Source organism: Diabrotica undecimpunctata, chromosome 1, assembly GCF_040954645.1.
Source record: "Diabrotica undecimpunctata isolate CICGRU chromosome 1, icDiaUnde3, whole genome shotgun sequence".
Taxonomy (NCBI): Eukaryota; Metazoa; Arthropoda; class Insecta; order Coleoptera; family Chrysomelidae; genus Diabrotica; species Diabrotica undecimpunctata.
Window position 1 is genome coordinate 179,576,599 of NC_092803.1, and position 21,087 is coordinate 179,597,685.

The 21,087-nt window shown below is 31.3% G+C and overlaps 1 protein-coding gene across 2 annotated transcripts in view; it reads right to left on the reverse strand.

Moving 5' to 3' along the window:
* Glut1 (Glucose transporter 1) overlaps positions 1–21,087 on the reverse strand; it is a 481,871-nt gene that overhangs the window by 306,993 nt on the left and 153,791 nt on the right. The window lies entirely within an intron of this gene.

The window sequence follows — 21,087 nt, forward strand, 5'->3', positions numbered from 1 at the left end:
TATCAGATATAATATGCCTGCATAACGAAAACCTCCCAAATAAATGGAAAATTGGGTTACAATCCTTCTTGATAAAAGAGGAGATGAATTAGATAGTAAAAACTATAGGCACATTAGCTTACTAAACCACATATACAAGCTGAATAATGGTAAATAGGTAAAACTCGATTTCTAAAAGTCAAAAGAACAAGTAGGATTTTGGTCTATCAACATAATATCTAACATTCTATCGAATATACTAGACTTTTGGTTCTTATTTTTGTTGACATCCACAAAGCAGTTGATACAAATCTTAAAAGCACTATCAGAAAGCGCAAATATCTAACTATCACAAATATTATTTGAAATATATACGAAAATGCAACAACTAATGTAAACCTGCATTGCATGACTGATAAGATAAAAATGGCAATTGGGTACGGTAGGGAGATACTTTATCGCCAAAACTATTTATAACGCTCATGGAGTCAGTCATTTAAAGGATTAGAGTGGAAATAAAAGGGTATTAATATCGATACAAATCATCTAAACTAAATCACCTTCGATGTGCCGATGATACTGTTCAACAGACGACTTAGGAGAAGCTAAAGTTATCCTACAACAACCAGAGCAAGTAACACAGAGAGTAGGTTTAAGGATAAGGAAAACAAAAACGATGAGGAATGTTGTCCATTAATAGGTCCTTTAATTTAATAAAACTCGAGAAATCGCCCATAGAAGTTGTGGCAAGATATGTATATTTGGGCCACTAAATAATAATTACTGCGAGACAACCAGATATGTAAGCTACTCAGAAGAGTAAGTTTAGGTTGGACTGTATTCGGCAAAAGAGAGACGTATTTAAAAAAATGTCCCAATCGATTTACCAAGGAAAGCTTTCAACCAGTGCATTCTACTAGTCCTCACATACTGTGCAGAAACTCACAGAAACAACTCTCACAAAAACTTAAGCAGAAAAATTAAAGACACAATATAAAATGGAGGGATCAATGGTTGAAATAAGCTTGAGAAATAGATTTGCGATAAGTTTTTAATCAGCTCCTTCTTTCTATTTTCTTAACCAAAACGAGGTATTTCTTTCTTTAATTCGGGGATTATATAGGCATAAACTTTTGCCGAACTTGCCCTTTTCCATTATCATCATCATCAGTAGCTTGACAATCCTTTTTGGGTCCTGGCTTGTTCTAGGATTTTCCGCCATTCTGTTCTGTTCCTTGCTTTGTTTTTCCAGTTAGTAATCTTAAGTGTTTTCAGATCTTGTTCCACTTGTTCTATGTATTTAAGTTTTTGTCTTTTCTTTGCCCTTCTCCCTACTGGTGTTTGCCTCATTATATGTTTTGGTGTTTCAGTCTCCAACATCCGTTCAATATGGCCCATCCGGCGCAGACGTCCGATCTTTATGGATGTTATGACCTCGGGTTCATTGTATGCTATGTATAGTTCAAAATTATATCTTCTGCGCTGTATGTCATTTTCTTTCACCCCCTTATATAAGTGTCTAAGGATTTTTCGTTTAAACGTACCTAATAGGTTCTCATTGCTTTTCGACAGTGTATGTCTCTGATCCATATACAAGGTCCGGTTTTATCAGGGTCTTGTATATTTTGCATTTGGTTTTTCTTGTGATATGTTAGATCTTAGATGTTTAATTAGTCCATTATAAGTTTTGTTAGCGATACGTATTCTTCTCTTAACTTCTTTACTGACATTGTTATCTGCGGTAACTAGTGAACCTAGATATGTAAAATTTTTCACGCTTTAGATTTGTTGGACTTCATGTATTTGGTTTTTATTTCGTTAATGTTTAGGCCACTGTTTTGTGCCGCTCTTTCTATCGCATTAAATGCTTCTATCATCTCTTTTTCGCTTCTAGCTATGATATCAACATCATTTGCAAATACCAATATTTATACACTTTTTGTTATTATTGTTCCTCTGGTGTTGACTTTTGACTCTCTAAATATTTTCTCTAATGTGGTGTTGAATAGAATACAGGATAGGGCATCTCCCTGTCGTAGGCCCGTTCTCACATGGATTGTATCTGTTAGTGCGTTTTGAATTCGAATTTTGCTTTGTACGTTAAGTGTTTCTTTTACTATATCAATGATTTGAGTTGGAATATTAAACTCTTTCAGTGCATGGATCAGAAATTCTCGATGGATGCTATCATAGGCACTCTCAAAATCAATGAAAAGATGATGTGTGTCTATATTAAATTCACTAGTCTTTTCCAAGATTTGCCTCAAGACGATGATCTGATCTATTGTGGACTTCTGGCGGCAGAAACCACATTGATATCCCCCAACTATTTGTTCCGCATATGGTTTCAATCGGCCATACACAATATTTGACAGTATTTTCTTTATCAGACTTGCCCTTTTTATCAAATCGTTTAATTTCCGGAGAGCTGCATTCTTGGGCAAACTTTGCAAGTCAGTAAAAAGATCTTGCGTTTCGTCCTCAAACAATTTCCTATAAACAAGATCTTTTTACTGACTGGTAAAGTTTGTCCAAGAATTCAACTGTTCAGAAAATTGAACGACTTGAGAAATAGACTAAGCAACGAGGAAGTCCACAGACCTAAAGTGAAAAACATTATCGAACCAACGGGAAGGACCCCTAATGCGATGGACCATCGACCTTAAAATAATTGTGAGTAATTGGAGGCGCAGAACAGAAACAGATATAATATAATAATATACAATAATACTTAGAAATATCTACAGGAGGCCTTTCTTTCACAATGATTTATGATGTGTCTTAACCATTTCTTGATATTCTGCAGTTATAGTATTAACACAATTACGGCGTTGCTGTAATCAAAGAGATAAATATATATTGTGATGTTTAGTGTGCTTAATTCTTCAGTGATCTGTCCTCGTACGTATAATAATTGTTTTCTATTACAACGCTTATGTGGACCCAATATCTTATGTGGACCATGTCACCAACGTTGAGGTCCTACAGCGCATGACAAAAGAAAAAGAAGTGCTTAATTTAATTAAACAACGTAAGCTTAAGTACCTCGGCCACGTGATGCGGAACGAAGAAAAATATCGAATTCTTCAACTTGTTATGCAGGGTAAAGTATTTGGCAGAAGAGGACCGGGACGCCGTCGTATCTCGTGGTTGAAAAATCTCCGACAATGGTTTGGGATGACCTCAGCGGAGCTGTTTCGCAGAGCAGTCAACAAAACCATGATAGCCTTGATGATCGCCAACATCTGGACCGGATAAGGCACTGAAGAAGAAGATTACAACGCTTAGGAACAAAGCCGACGTTTTCTTCAATAATTATTGGTAGTAGAAATGTATTTATCCTTCCTGTAGCATCTGTAGTATTATTTTAAAGAATAGAGGAGATAAATAAGTAGATAATAGACAAACTACATGAATACAATAAACTACGTGACATTTATAGATTTTGAAAAAGCTTTCGATAAGGTATAAACAGGGGTTTAAGCGGGGAGCTAATGGAACATGGATCATTATCGTAGCAGCCAAACTCCCAGCGAAGTAATTTCCACCTTCTTTGGGCTCTTTCGATTAATTTACCGTGATGAATCAGTCCGAATTAACATTTTGGTTTTACAATTTGTTATGTGACTTGGAGTCTTCTACAATATTTCTCCATTCTTTGATAGTCTCTCCAAGAATACGTATAATTTTTTTTATTTAGCTAATTATTGTTTGTTTTCCATCGAAAACTGTACGGGTTTAAAATATTTACTAATTTACTTAAACTGTTTGTTTGGATATAAATTATACAAATTGCCCTTAAAATATGTAGTGAAATTAACTCTGTAGTTGGAGGTAAGCCTTTAATTAAAATAAATTTGTAAGTATTTCACTCGAATCTTAAATCGTATAGTAACTTACATAATGTCGACCATTTTCTGTACTGCTTAATTTAAGATTAGGTTTATCTTTTTGACAAATAATGCACAAATTCAAATTAGTTATATTATTTTCCATACTTCCAATTAAAACATAGAAACTATTTTTTAAATTCACGATCTTGACATATTATAAGTAGAAAGATAGACACTTGGGCGCATTTTGCCTTTTGACCTGCGCGGCTTAAATAGTACGCCTATCTGCTTCATACATGTAATTATAATTTATTCCGCTTTGCGCATAACTCTCATAGTTATACGGTTCTAGACGTTTAAGTGTACTTAAAACGCGCGCGCACTTTATAGCTGCTTTATGACATTAAAAAATGTACTTAGGCATACTTGTAATATACAAAATTCTTTGTCTTGGATCGTAAAATATCACTGTCTAATTTAATATTTAATATTGCTATAATTTAAAGTTTTAGTAGCTAAAAAATTCGGACCACAATCCACTTATCGCCAAAATGAAACTTAGTTTAAAGAAAGTTCAAAGACCAAAAATTATGAAGTACGATATTAACCAACTGAAAAATAAAACAGTAAAGGAAAAGGTACAAAAACGCCTAAAAGAAAAAACGTGGGCTCGTACAGAAAAATTTTGGGCCCGTACAGAAACAGATAACACATATGTAGAACTAGAAAATTTGCACAAAGTAAGTCAAGAAATAACAGAGAAATACTTAAAACCTGAAAGAACAAATAAAAAGGAATGGATGACGGAGGAGATTCTATGTATGATGAAAGACAGAAGAAACGCTAAAGATAATAAGAATTACTACAACAACATAAATAATGAAATAAAAAGGGCTATTAAAATAGCAAAAGAAAATTGGTTTAGCTCGAAGTGTACAGAGATAGAGTCATTACAACAAAAACATGATTCATTTAACCTCCATAAAAAGAATAAATAAGCGGCAGGCTTATATAAACACAAGAACACTGGATTCCTGACAGATAATCAGGGAAATATAGTACTGGAAATAGAGCATAAAAGAGATATTTGGATTAAATACGTAGAAAAAACTTTTGAAGATATACGAAGTAACACTGGTATTACAACAAACACCAATTGCGAATCTGGACCACCATTTACAGTCGAAGAAGTAAAATATGCCATCAAAAGCATCAAAGATGGTAAAGCAGTAGTCCCTGATAATTTTCACTCAGAATTCTTAAAACTTATGGACTATGATGGCATACAATGGTTGACAAATATATTTAACAGTATATATGATACGGGCGTGGTTCCCCAAGAGTGGTTAGTGTCAACTTTTATAAATCTTCCAAAAAAAACCCAATCCGAGAAAGTGCGAAGACTATAGAATTATAAGCCTTATAAGCCATTTACTTAAAACATTTCTAAAGGTCATCCACAAAAGAATATATACAAAATGTGAGGAACAACTAAAAAGAACACAATTCGGATTTCGTGATGCTCTGGGAACACGGGAGGCCCTTTTTGCTGTACAGGTGCTATTTCAGAGATGCAGGGATGTGAATTTTGACATATACGTATGCTTTATAGATTACGATAAGGCATTTGACAGAGTAAAACATGACAAATTAATGACTATAATGCAAGAAATTGGAATTGACAACAAAGATCTTAGAATTATCAGAAACATTTACTACAATCAAACGGCCAAAATCAAAATAGAACACCAGTTAACTGATAAAATTGCAATAGAACGTGAAGTACGACAGGGCTGTATTTTGTCTCCATTGTTGTTCAATATTTATTCTAAATGGGTATTTAAGGACGCTTTAGACGGTTGTGCGAAAGGAATACTAATAAACGGTGAATGGTTGAATAACATGAGATATGCAGATGACACTATAGTTTTTGCCGATAATCTGAATGACTTACAGATATTAACAAATCGCATAACAGAAGTCAGCAACAGATACGGACTAGCTCTTAACATAAAGAAAACCAAATTTATGACAATTGGTAAAAAACCAATACTAAACGCTCAACTTACAATCAACCAACAGAATATCGAAAGAGTCGAGCAATATACATATCTAGGCACCAATTTAAATAGCCAATGGGACCACTCAACAGAAATTAAACAGCGAATAATAAAAGCAAAAGCAGCATTCGTTAGAATGAGAACCATTTTCAACAGTCGAGACATATCATTAAAAACAAAATGCCGTCTATTGAACTGCTACATATTCACAGTTCTGCTCTACGGAATGAAAGCATGGACACTGACTGTTGCATCTATGAATCGGCTCGAAGCTTTCGAAATGTGGTGTTATAGGCGCATCTTACGTATATCCTGGGTTGACAGAGTTACTAATGTGGAGGTCCTGCGTAGAATGGGGAAAGAATGTGAAATTCTCATGACCGTCAAAACTAAAAAGTTGGAATATCTAGGACATGTAATGAGAAATCAAGAACGTTACGGCCTTCTCCAGCTGATTCTCCAAGGGAAAGTAAATGGTAAGAGAGGACCGGGAAGAAGACGCATTTCCTGGCTTCAACATTTACGAAAGTGGTATAACACGACTACCACTGAACTGTTCCGCGCTGCAATAAACAAAGTAAAGATAGCCGTGATGATCGCCAACATCCGGAACGGATAGGCACTTTAAGAAGAAGAAGTAGCTAAAAAACCTTATGAACAAATTATATGGCTTTTTTGATAAAAAATGTCCATTAATAACTGTTATAACTTTATATAAATAATATTTCGATTATAGTTAAGATCTGGTAGTTTTTACTTTAATTTCAGCTATCTTAAAGTTATATTACTCGAAATGCAGCCGAGTTACAAGTGAACAATTGCATTTTTACTAATTTTGCAATTGTTTGCAATCATTTTGCAATATCTCCGGTTATAATTATTATTGGATCAAGCCAAACATCGTTCTGTAGGAGTTTTTTTAAGAAATAGGTGACAGTTTGTAAGAATAATTTATTTTTGTTAGTTTATGAATTATTATCATTAAAACAATTAAATTTTTTTATAGCAAATTTCAGTTACTTCCGACGCATAAGCAAGTTTGAAATTTGAATTCAGCGGTTCAAAATACATAAGAAATCAGTCTTGAACTTTGTAGAAAGTTCTAGAAACTGACCTCTATACTATGTTTCAAAAAGACTAAAACAACAATTCTTTCCTATTTTATAATATTTGTAGTTTATTTCCATACTAATATCCCATATATAAAAGAAAATAAAATAAAATAAGGCGAAAAGACCAAAGAGTGCTCTTCAGCATACAGAAAGAAAAACCGATATTTTGTTTTAATTACAGTTGTTCAGTTATCAAGTAATTTAATTTTGTTTTATTTAAACCCCGTTTATTTTAAAAATCTCTTCCTTTCATTGGAGCAGTAAGTCTTTTACAAATTGGTCATGTAGGAGAAACTTCAATGGACGAAGAACTTTAACTTACCATTCAATAACATCAGAACATAATTATAATTTCAAATAATATTTAAAAATCACTTAATATCTATTTCAGTCTCATTTTAAAATCTAGTTATTAAATCGGTGTGTTTATGCCGCTTTAGTGCGCACACTTTACCACTAAGTTCACCACTAAATAAGTAAGTTAGTAAATATTTTAATCCCAGAAAATTTTCGATGGGAAACAAAAAATAATTTATTAAATACAAAAAATTATACGAATTCTTACCGCATTTGGAGGACTTGCCCCCTAGTTGTACTGATGGAACATGCTAGAAAAATGTCTATGTTTGTCAACGAAAGTCTCGTGTACTTCTTATTGCGAATTAAACAAAAAAATATTATAAGTAAGGTTTAGTTTTAAAGATGGTAGTTTTTCCTTTAATTTGAGCTATTACAATGTTCTTTCACTCAAAGTCCAGCTAAATCACATGTGAACAATCGCCTCAGTGCTGTAATTTTGAAATGGCTTTGCAATAATTTTGCAATACCTCCGGTTTGATATATTGAATTAAGATTTACTGAATATGATTTTGTAGGATTTTTTTAAAAGAACAAATGGCTTTTTGTTTAAAATATTTATATTTTTTAGTTTACGAAAAATAATAATTTAAACTATTTAATTGTTTATAAAAAGTTTTAGCTACTTTCGACGCAAAAGCATGTTTGAAATTTGAATTCAGCGGGTCAAAATACATAGATTACAATATGAAATTCCAAGGAATTTAATGGGCAACGAAACAACCCTGGTGCCTGGACTATTATGTTGTTTCCGTATGAAAAATCTAACAGTACAAACATTAACTAGAAGTAAATGTTTTTAAAATCCGTAAACTAATTTTCGAAACCAAATTCAGATTTTTGCTTTAATCTGTGCCTTCTCAGAATTGCAAGACAAAACAGACGTTGATAAAGATGTTATTAGAGACATGGGGAATCTAAAAACTGCATTCCACAATATATCTCCTCAACTAAGCAAAAATCCTTAACGAATTGGTTTCTAGTAGTCGTACAGATTATATCGAAATAAAAGGAAAAAAGACAGTTAAGATTTGATTTCACGAAAAGTGCGTCTGTGTATGCGCTTATACGTATTTCGCCCTAAAAGGGCTCTTCAGAGACGCTATTCACAGTCGCTGTAAACGTGAAAATAAATGTTTTCTGTCTTAGTAAGCAACTCTAACATGGTTTTGTATAGGTACAAATAGCGACATCTGATATTAAAATCCGTAAACTAATTTTCGAAACCAAATTCAGATTTTTGCTTTAATCTGTGCCTTTTAAGAATTGCAAGGCAAAACAGACGTTAATAAAGATGTTGTTAGTGACATGAGGTATCTAAAAATTAAATTCCACAACATATCTTCTCAAAAATCCTTAACGAATTGGTTTCTAGTACTCGTACAGATTATATCGGAATAAAAGAAAAAAAAAAGACAGTTAACATTTGATTTCACGTACAGTGCGTCTGTGTATCCGCTTATACGTATTTCGCCCTAAAAGGGCTCTTCAGAGGCGACTATTCACAGTCGCTCGGAACGTGAAAGTAAATCTTTTTCGAAACCAAATTCAGATTTTTGCTTAAATCTATGCCTTCTAAGAATTTCAAGGCAAAACAGACGTTGATAAAGATGTTATTAGAGACATAAGGAATCTAAAAATTGCATTCCACAACATATCTCGTCCTCTTCCTTCTATTACGCTATACTCTGTACGAGTATTAGAAACCAATTCGCTAAGGATTTTTGCTTTGTTGATGAGATATGTTGTGAAATGCAATTTTTAGGATTCCCATGTCTCTAATAACATCTTTATCAACGTTTGTTTTGCAAGTCTTAGAAGGCACATATTAAAGCAAAAATCTGAATTTGGTTTCGAAAAAGATTTATTTTCACGTTCAGAGCGACTGTGAATATCCGTCTCTGAAGAGCCCTTTTAGGGCGAAATACGTATAAGCGGATGCACAGACGCACTGTACGTGAAATCAAATCTTAACTGTCTTTTTTCCTTTTATTCCGATATACTCTGTACGAGTACTGGAAACCAATTCGTTAAGGATTTTTGCTTAGTTGAGGAGATATGTTGTGGAATGTAATTTTTAGATACTTCATGTCTTTAATAACATCTTTATCAACGTCTGTTTTGCCTTGTAATTCTTAGAAGGCACAGATTAAAGCAAAAATCTGAATTTGGTTTCGAAAATTAGTTTACGGATTTTAATATCAGATGTCGCTTTTTGCGTCTATACGAAGCCATGTTAGAGTTGCTTCCTAAGACAGAAAAGATTTATTTTCATGTTCAGAGCGACTGTGAATATCTGTCTCTGAAGAACCCTTTTAGGGCGAAATACGTATAAGCGGATACACAGGCGCACTGTACGTGAAATCAAATCTAAACTGTCTTTTTTCCTTAAATGTTTTTATTCTTCTATATATAATTCCTACGGTTTAAGTCAAAAAGTCAACATCCACCGCTTTAACTATATACACACCGATATAAAAATATTTAAAAAAAGCAAATGGATTTTATCGCATACCAAAAACAAAACTCTGTGTAAGGTATCATTCGCATGTTTAGGAGAAAAATGTTCGTAACATGCAACTGTAAATAATTGTGAATACCAAAAAATCAAATCTACGAAAATAATTGTTGGTTAGTTTTATACCAAATGCTATTTCGTCTCTGGTTGAACATACAATTAAATTTTGTATAATTTTGAAAAATAACACTCAAATACACTTTAATGTGCGTCATGCCAATTAAAAAATGTGCTGAATGTATTTAGAAAATACTACAAGAATGTGCCAATTTTTATCTTTTAATTTTGTGTGTTAGTATTAATTTAATTATTGTAAAATATTTTACATATTAATATTGAAATATGGATATATCACCGGTCTTGTTTTGACTAACAAGTGGGTTATGAAAAGTGTAAGACCAATTGCTATTTTAGCAAAATTTTGTTGAGTTTAGTGCCACAGAAAACGTAAGTTTCAAGTAAAACAAAATTTAAATATAAACATAATCATCCATCTTATTTTGAAAATTCCATACTTGAAATCTTCAAATAGAATTGGTGTATTGCCAATATTATGACAGAAATATAATCTCTAAAAACGAGACGAACGAGCTGAATTTTGCTGAGATTCTCCATTTTTGAACCCCAAAAGAGATGCAAAAAGGTTTGTCACACTTTCCTTCGGACATCTCCCTAAAACCCCTCTCGTAGAGGGGTAGAATATCCCTAGGGGTACCATAGGGGTAAAAGAAAACATTGATTTACCAAGAATCTGTACACCGTAGAAAGAAATGTTTTAAAAAAAAAGTATAGCTGAGTTACTTCTGAACAAAAAGGTTTATTAGCGCTTTTTCTGTAGAATAAACGTTCTCTCAGAAGAAACGCTTGAAGCCATTGGCGATTTTAAATGCGCGAAATCAATTTTTTAAATTTTGTAGTCTGAAAGTTTAAATTTAGCAATTATTAGGCATATTTCAAATGACTCATATTTGTTGTTAAAACTTAAAATCAAAATTTAATGTTATAGGTTTTGAAGATTGGGCCCTAATAATGAAAATTCAACAGCCACCGGAAGTGATAAATTTTATTGATTTCATTAGAGTTGTAAAAAATGCGCAATGTTTATATAATCAACTGCTTTATAGGAACTGACTTCATTTGCGGTAAAATCCAAAAATTGCATACGAAAGATGCGCTGTTCACCTTTTAGCTGCAGTTTTATTTTTGTCGATATTGTCGATAGGGTAGTCTGAATAAAAGATATTGAATTTCTACCGTCGAGTTGATACAAATTAAAAAAAAATTGATTTTGCGCGCGTAACAGACATTTAAAATTGCCAGTCACTTCAAGCGTTGTTTCTGAGAGAATGGTTCATTCTTATTCAAAATTATCTTAGCTGCATTTCTTGTTTGAAATATTTTTTTATACGGCGTATATATTCTTGGTAAATCGATGTTTTTCGCCTCTATGGTTGGGGGTTTTAGGGGTAAAATTCTCCCAAAATTGACATTCTCAGCAAAATCGTTTAGTTTGTTTTTATGATTTTAGAAGTTTAATAGCATTTTCGTCTCTGACAACTAGAGTATTACTTTATTTTCAATTGAATTTCAATGTATTGAAATTGGAATTGATCAGTGTCCAGATTCTTTCAAAATCTGGACACTGAACAAAGATTTAGAAATTCCTTTCCGAACCTCTGTTCAGTATTTACAGTTTACATCCTTACAAAATAATAAGTAACAAATTTCTTTGTTCATTCTATATATTATATAGAAAGATCAAGACGACGAAAAATTAGTCCAATGTATCATGGTCAAAATGTGGTATAACTTAATGAAGATAAAATTTTAGAATTAACATCCTAGCTTCGAAACCGACCATTTGCCAAAGTATGCAAATTTTATTTCAAATTTTTATAGTAAAAGGTATAAATAAAACACCCAAACGGGTAAAAATCACAAATACAGAACGTTTTCGGAATGTAAATTCCATCATCAGTGTAACAAAGTGCACATGCTATGAGCCACTTAAATATATGAGTGAAAACCCTTTAAATGTTATAAATTTACAAATATGTTACATTATATGTTATTTAAAATTAAGATGTTTAAGTTACCGTTGGAATTGGTCCTCGAACAGAGTTGTTATCAACAGATCCTCGAAGACACTTTGTCTCAAGACCAATAATTAACCGATGTAGAGCCATACGTTGCCATGTTACCAATTCCAACGGTAACTTAAACATCCTAGTTTTAAATAACATATAATGTAACACATTTGTAAATTTATAACATTTAAAGGATTTTCACCCATAATATATTTTAGTGGCTCATAGCATGTGCACTTTGTTACACTGATGATGGAATTTACATTCCGAAAACGTTTTGTATTTGTGATTTAGCCCGTTTGGGTGTTTTATTTATACCTTTTAGTATAAAAATTTGAAATAAAATTTTTTATATAGCATCAGTTTGTATGACGTTTAGAGCAAAAATAAAAAAAAAACAATCGCTTTGATTTTTTATATAATATACATTTAGATCTTTTTGATATTACAACTTCGTACTTCAATATATTAACGGATATGGCATCTTTTCCTGGTAACATGTTTTTTTTTCTTTTCTTTCAGTAATTTTTTGATTTCATGTATACTGATTTTTTGTTGTAGTTGCCTTTAAAAGTAGTTTCCTGGGGTGTTTGTTGTTTTAAGTTATAAAGTCTTGCACAATATTCCTGTGTTTTTTTATAATCTTTTTATGTTATTTGTTTATATTTCATCTTAGTTGTTTATAATGTGAATTAGTATTTTGTTAGCTGCCGTTGTAGATCTAGACTTTTTATATTTTTATTTTGTTTATTGCTTTTTAATTTTGTTTATCTTGTGTTTTTTTCATGAAATTTTGTTGATATTTTTATTACGCTCTTTCTGTAGTTTGTTTTTTACCCTGTTCTAGGAGGGGCTTTCTTTTTAGTGATACAAAACAAAAATGAAGTAAACAAAAAATATTTAATATATGGTAAACTATTTTAACAATAAATTGGAACAATTTTTAATACTATACTTTCATCCAATACAAAAGAACTACGATAATAAATTAAAAAAGAAAAGAAAACGAAACTTGCCAGAGGAGTTGCTTATTTCTGCTGACTATGTTAATGTTAACCAAAAATAAAATACTGGCTAAAAAGAGCTTAACAACAAGTACATTTTTTCTTTTCTTTGTTTCAATAACGTCCTCATCAATAGAGGTTAGCAACCACATTCTAAAAGTGTGTCTGTTTTTAGCAGCATAGAATAATTCTTTTACATCCATGTATGTCCAGTTCCGAATATTTCACAGCCCTGACTTTTTTCTACCTATTCCCCTTTTCTTATCTACTCTACTCCAAATGATTACTTGCCATACACTGTTTTTTAATTTCGCAGTATGCGTCTACGGTACACGGTGTTGCGTACTTTTATTGCTCTTAACAATTTTTTGTCTTGACCCATTATTCTTCCTCGTTGGTGACTCTGGCAGTCCCTGGAATTCTCAGCATTTTCCAATATGTCTAATGTTTTTATCGATATACCGATCTTGTTAACTACTATTTGTGCTTTTACTTACCGTCGATGTTTCTACACCGTATAGTAGTTGGGTAACATTCAACAGCACAGTATTTAGATTTCTAGTATTTCTGTCACATAATAATACTCTAATTCCCTTTCCATACTCTCAGCCATGATCACTATGTCATCCGTAGATCTTATGATGTTTATTATTTTGCCGCCAATTCTTATTCCCTCTTATTATAATTATAGCTTTACCAAAAATTTCCCCAATCTCCAGATGGTAGTAAATCTTTGAAATTTTGTTTATGAGCAACTGGTAAACGTCGAGTTAAGAATATGAAATAGTATGTTTTAGTGTAGTATGTTTTGTGGTGCAAAGTTATCTGAGTTTTGTACCTAAAACAGATATTTATAAATTACAAAAAAAAAGGTCCTCTTATGTTCCTTGTCCAGATTTCTTCTTAGTTATTATGTCACTTGGCACTTTTCGTTCCCATAAGACTTTTCTGAAAATAACCTGTAAGTATACGTTGAAAAAAGTTGGGACCCATCCTTGCCTGACCCCTTTTGCATTATATATTATTTGTTTCTATCTCGTTTACCTTTACTATTGTTTTCTGATTCCAATATTCTTTTCGTTTGTTATTTTTTTATGTAAATTGATGTTTTTAGTTCGTGTATTAGCTTTATATCTTTTCCCTTAAGTGCCATCTCCGCTACGGAATTTGGCAATTATCATAGCTATTCGAAATAAGGTTGCAAAGCAATGATATTCTACGTCATATGCTTCTCCTTCTTTAGATCTTTTGAGTTTAAAAACTCACTTGCTGACAATAGTAGTATCAGTATGGACTTGTGAAACATTAATAATAAAATGTACACGATTATAGCAAACCCGATATATAGAGATTAAAAGTGGTATGGTATTCTTTTACCAGCTCTTTTTCTTCTTTTATTTTTCGTTTTTAACGAAAGATCATAAAAGATTTTTTGGAAACCTGTTTCTATTTATTTTCGTTTGTCTTGGTCACCTCTTTAAAATCTGCCCAACGACATTTAATTTGTGTCACTCCTATTCATCTGTGACTTTGGTTCTGCTTTTTTAAAATCTCTTTAAGTCTCTTAGAACCTCTACAATTTTTAACCTATGGCACTTTATGATGCTCTTATTCCGCTTCATACTAGCAACCCAGCCTCCAATCTACATAGAGGTAAAATAATGATTTTATATATTTAGCTTTTATGTTTACAGGAATCTCAGTATTTCTCAATATATATTGTTTAAATTTTCCAAAAGCTGACATAATAAACGGATACGTTTGGAATCTGCAGTTTGGGATCTGCTATTTTAATTTTGTTTGCCTAGGTGTTATGGTATCCCAAATATAGATACTTACAAATGCTTTTTATTAGTTACATATGAATAATCTTAAAAGTAATTTTTTCGCTCATAATTTTTATTTTGATGTAGGTCTTTGTGCAGTGGTTTGGAATTAAAAATTATTTTTTAATATGAAATGCCATACTTCTTATTGAAAAAAAAAGTTTGCATACCTTTCTTAAATTACTGATACCGAACATCATTTTTATTTATTACAAATATGATACCTAACTCTTCCATTCCGACAAAAAATAATAAGAAAATTTTTAGAAAACAAAATTCATTAAATATATAATGCACATGGATAAGTTAATAAACTTTTAATTAGTTAACGTTTGCCTTGTAACATTTTAGCGATGTATTTTAGTATTAATTATGTAACAGTAGGTTAGATGTAACGCAATATATTAAAAATCGTTTTAATGGAAGTTTTTCTGAAAGTACATCGGGTATCTGAAATTTTTTGGCTTTCTCGGTCTCCAGATTTGACACCACTTGATTTTTTTTTGGGGGGTTACCTACATGGAAAGATTATCTTCAAAAGCAATTTTTGAAGACCTATACATATTGCTTATTTGGAAAGAGCTGTTAAATAATGTGTTCAGAGTAATACTCTGGCTATGGTTAGAAGGGTATTGAAAAAGTTTCGTGAAAGAACAATTACCTGTACTAAAAGAGAAGCCGAATATGTGAATTGAGAAAGTTAATATTGTTCGTTAAATGATTACAAAAAATGAATAATTATGGTACTACTAATTCAAAGGCATCGCTAAAATGTTAGAAGGCAGATATTAGCTAATTGAAAGAGTGTTAACTTCAATGTTTATAAGATTTTAATTAAATTTTCCTTTGTAAAAATTTGATTTTATCATCTTTTATCGGAACTAAAGACATGGGTCATTTCAAACAACAATATCTTTTGATATTGTAATATAAAGGTACTTTACTCTTGAGCAAAAGTCATATTTTTTGATATATCTCGATTATTAAAATTCTGATATCTGATAATTGAATCTTATGTTTTAGACCATGCAAAAATTATATAAAGAATAACTTTCTTCAAATATATATATATATATATATATATATATATATATATATATATATATATATATATATATATATATATAATGTATATAAGATATATGTTATTATAAATAGGTATATTATTATGTATATAAGATAACTAACCAAACACTGAATTCCAAACCGAAAGGAAGAATAACTATACGATGGCAAAGAAGCCTTAACTTTGGAATCAAGTAGAGTAACGCAGTACTTTATTTTATAATATTAAGCTTTATTTATTTAAAAATTAGGTATCCGTCTTCATATATTTTTATTTAAAAATTATTTTTTCATAATTAGGTAATATTTTATTCCTAGGAAAATCGAGCTATTTATTTAAATCCAAAGATTGATTATCGCTTATTGGTATAGCATTCAGGTAATAGAAATAATTAAAAGAAAAAAAAAAAAGAGGAAATGCTTTGGATCACATCTTCGATAGAAGCAATACGGTAGTACTTTGTTTTACTATGTCGTTTTTATATATTTAATTTCTTACTTATTTTAAAAAAATAACTTTGGCTTAATTCTGGAACATCTTGTACAGTAGGAGTACCTATTATGGGATATTATTAGAAAAAATATATCGAATATAATAGACTACCTTTCGCAGATCTTACGAAAGCCTTTAATAGAGTATACTTGAAGCAAGTTCGCAAATAACGTAAGGGAAGGCTGCGTGGTAAGCCCCATCCTGTTTAATATTTATGGAGAAGCCATTATGCGTAAAGCAATCTTAGAATGGGAAAGAGACCTTACATTGGCCACTGAATAATTAATAACTTAAGGTACGTAGATGATAAAACTATTTACTGATTCCTTGGAAGAATTGACAGAGCTGATAGAGCGAGTAAAATAAGTGGGTTTTAAAGCAGAGCTGTTTAATAATAATTAAAAAAAAATTATGATTTAGGATAGAAGAAATAAAAACTACTCAGAAATTGTCAGCATTAAAAACATAAAAGTGGTTAGTCAGTTGTATATACAGTTGTATATAAGGATTCCCTTCTCTCAGGACTCAGGAGAATGCACCCAAGAAATTCCATCAACAGAAGATTAGGAATGGCTAAGTGAGCAATGACAAAGCGTACCAAAATATGGAAAAGTGACAACAGTACGATACATACTAAGATGAAGCTTGTAAAATAAAGGTTTTATCCATTGTTTATGATGATCTGAATGCTGGTCTTTTAAGAAAGTTAATAAACTCACAATAATAAAAGTGTTCGAAATATTTTTCTGGTTAAGAATTTTACAAATACCCTTAATTGCCAAAAGATCCGACAAGTCGATCGTTAGACAACTTCGAAAGAACACCAACAAAATATCTGGACCACATTCAAAAATTTGGATGCTCCCACTAAACTATTGCTTTAAAATTGCAAAAAACAGAGAAATATGGAAACAAATCACAAAACATAATTAGAAATTCAAGGTAGTAAAATATCCGATCAGGACGACAGAAAAGGAAGAAAATAAGTCCGCAAAACTTAAAGACATTTATTAGCAAAACACAATTAAATTGCTAGTACCTAAATAATAAATTTACAAAACCCACTAAAATATACAATGGTATCAGACAAAATTATGAACTTAGTCCAGAGACTAATAGAGATAATAGAAGCATACAAAAGTGTTAAGAATAAAATATGGAACTGGATAATTATACAAACGAAACTAGCTGTGTTGATAATGGAGAATGAAAACGACCTTTAAATCTTCTATTGTTTTAACACAAAAAAGGCTAAAATATTGTTGTAGCAAATGTAACAAATAATATCTATGAGCACTTCCAACGAACCGAAAGAAAAGTAAATAAACAAAAATAGTGTCTGGGGATAAAGAGGTCCAGTTTAATATGGAAGATAAAGTGAGACGCCAAGCTACAAAAATTATTTAAATATAAGCTACCATTATAAGAAAAATAAACATCTTAAGTTAGATGTAAAGCCTAAAGTGTGTATCACAAAAATACGTCTCCTGATGACGTACACTATAAAAATAAAGCATGACACAAGTACTACACAATAAATAATGGAACAAGATATAAAAATACTAATAAAAATACGTAGCGCTACCCTATATGGTAGGAAAGAAAGTGAAAACATTAAGAGACCGTGCAAAATATATTCGATCAAAGTATGAATACAAAAAAAAATAAAATATAAAAAAGAACATTTCGAAACAAATCTCCAATAGAGCAAATAAGCATTGGGATACCTGAATAAACCTAAAAACTAAAGATATACCTTTTGTCTTTTAGGAAGAATAAATAAAATTTTTTTTGGCAGTATCAGCTTTGATTTTATGAGTGTTTAAGTGAGCCTTATATATTTTCTATGTAATTTAAGCCTACCTTCTCTATCGATGCAATTTTCAGCGAGAGAGATTAGGCTTTTATCCTTCAATATCTTCATATTTCACCTATTTAGCTTTGCAGGTATGTCCTATTTCAATTATTTTTTTTGCGTAATATCCATAGCAAAACCATGCTCAACGAATTGTTCTAGATTGAAACTAGACAAGCAAATGTATGTATTTTATACCTTATCCATGAAGAACCATGATCCTTTTTGTTTTTTGAAAAATTGGTAGAAGTTTTAAATACTTTAAGGCTTTGTTATTTTTGATTGATTTTTGTTTAAATTGTATTTTCGTTTTAATATATTCTCTGAAAATTTTTTAAATTTAAATTTTGGGCTGTGATTATAACAATTTGGTAAATAACTTATTTACCACGATTAACGCACGATTTTTGTGCGTGTGGAATAAGTTAACAAGTTTATACATTTGGATTTCATTTTTTACCACCAATCAAAGATTGGTGGAGATTTTAAAATTTTATCAAAAATAATTGTCAGTCTTTATAGTAGTGGCAAAAATCTTACATCTCGTTTTATCTGATTTTTGGATTTTATGACTTTCTTCAATTCCCACATAGTACAGGAAATATCTCATACCTTGGTATTTAGGTAGAAATCTGAAGTGAATTGCTTATTAAACATCACGGGCTCGAGAATTCTTTTTTTTTTATATGTACCGTTCGCGTCATAAAAAACTGGTTGTTTTTCAAGTTGTGTAAGTTAATCTTGTCACATATGTCATTTTAATTTCTAGGGCAACGTTGCCAGTTTAACTAAAATTTTATATCAAGTCAGCTAAAAGGAGGGTTGTGCGACAAACACAGTATAAAATTAAAGTAGATGCATTCCAATGTTCCCTGTGCCAATACGCTACGTATAAAAATCCTTTAAACATTTTAGGCATTAACGCAACCCTCTCCCAGGTTAATAAATTTATTAGATACAGTTTTTAAAAAAAAACTTTAAACATTTCTAAACGTTCTTTTTTATTTAGATTTAGTGCAATTTCGTTTTCTGTGATGGCAACAACGAATTGATTCACGAACAAATCTAAATATAGGTTTAGATTGGGAAAAAAAAGTGTATCAGATTTATATGACGGGAACTGTACAACTTACCGATCTAAAATACACTATGCCTTGATAACAAAAAAAAACGCTAAGTGTTTTATTTATATATTAAATTTAAAAATTGACGGTTACTTAATGGAAATTCATTTTATGTAACAATAAAACACTGAAAACTTTGTTTTCAAACTTCCACAAAATTTATTTTAAATTCTTATTACTACAGCTGTTTCGGCTGATTGCCTTTCTCAAGTGATCTGTTTTTGGTATGGGTTTACACTTTATAGTCTCTAATGAAATAGGTTGAGGAGGGGAGAACTGTTTGTCTCAAGCTGGTCATTCAGAATTATATCTGTGTTTTTTAATTTGTTGATTTCCATAGATTCTAACAAAGATAGCTTAAGGCCTTTATTTTGAATGTGGAGAATTTTAAATTCGTCATTAAAAAAATGATTATAATCTAGAAGGTGAAGTGCGTATGTAGAATCTGTTTTTTTATTATTGAAAGCCCTTTTATGTTCTGCTATTCGTTTATTAAAATTTCTACCTGTTTGACCAATGTAAGTTTTTGGGCAGTCGCCACATTTAAGTTTGTACACACCACTGTGTAAGTGTTTTTTATGTTGGCTCTTGTTGTTTTTAATATATTTGCCTAGGTTGTTATTTGTTCTAAAAGCTGGTGTTATTCCTTTCTTTTTTATGTGTTTGGCTATTTTTGTTGATATTTTGCCTGTATATGTAATCGAGCAGAAGGTACTGGGTTTTTTCTCTGGTGGTGGAAATACTAAGTTCAGGGCTTTCTTAAGGGCTTCCTCATAAAATGTTAAATCAAAAACTACACAAGAAAGCCCTGAACTTAGTATTTCCACCACCAGAGAAAAAACCCAGTACCTTCTGCTCGATTACATATACAGGCAAAATATCAACAAAAATAGCCAAACACATAAAAAAGAAAGGAATAACACCAGCTTTCAGAACAAATAACAACCTGGGCAAATATATTAAAAACAACAAGAGCCAACATAAATAACACTTACACAGTGGTGTGTACAAACTTAAATATGACAACTGCCCAAAAACTTACATTGGTCAAACAGGTAGAAATTTTAATAAACGAATAGCAGAACATAAAAGGGCTTTCAATAATAGAAAAACAGATTCTACATACGCACTTCACCTTCTAGATCATAATCATTCTTTTAATGACGAATTTAAAACTCTCCACATTCAAAATAAAGGCCTTAAGCTATCTTTGTTAGAATCTATGGAAATCAACAAATTAAAAAACACAGATATACTTCTGAATGACCAGCTTGAGACAAACAGTTATCCCCTCCTCAACCTATTTCATTAGAGACTATAAAGTGTAAACCCATACCAAAAACAGATCACTTGAGAAAGGCAATCAGCCGAAACAGCTGTAGTGATAAGAATTTAAAATAAATTTTGTGGAAGTTTGAAAACAAAGTTTTCAGTGTTTTATTGTTACATATTTTTATTATAATACTTTTTAACTTTTAATACATATTTCTCTATTAGAGGAAAGTAAAAATATTGTTTTGTCATCTCCAGTAGAATATTGGGCGAAATACTTTTCGCACCGTATATATATTATGTGTTGAGGAATCCTTTACAACAAATGTGTGGATAAAAACACTAAAAAACAAATAAAAAAACTAATATAAAGGGGTTTAGTGATCTAATAAGAACAACAAAAGCATGCAAATAAATTTACATATCAGCCACTGCCTCTCCAGCCCGCATGCCACGAGCACAAGCCACAAAGCGATCAGCCCACAGACAGCACAGACAAAAG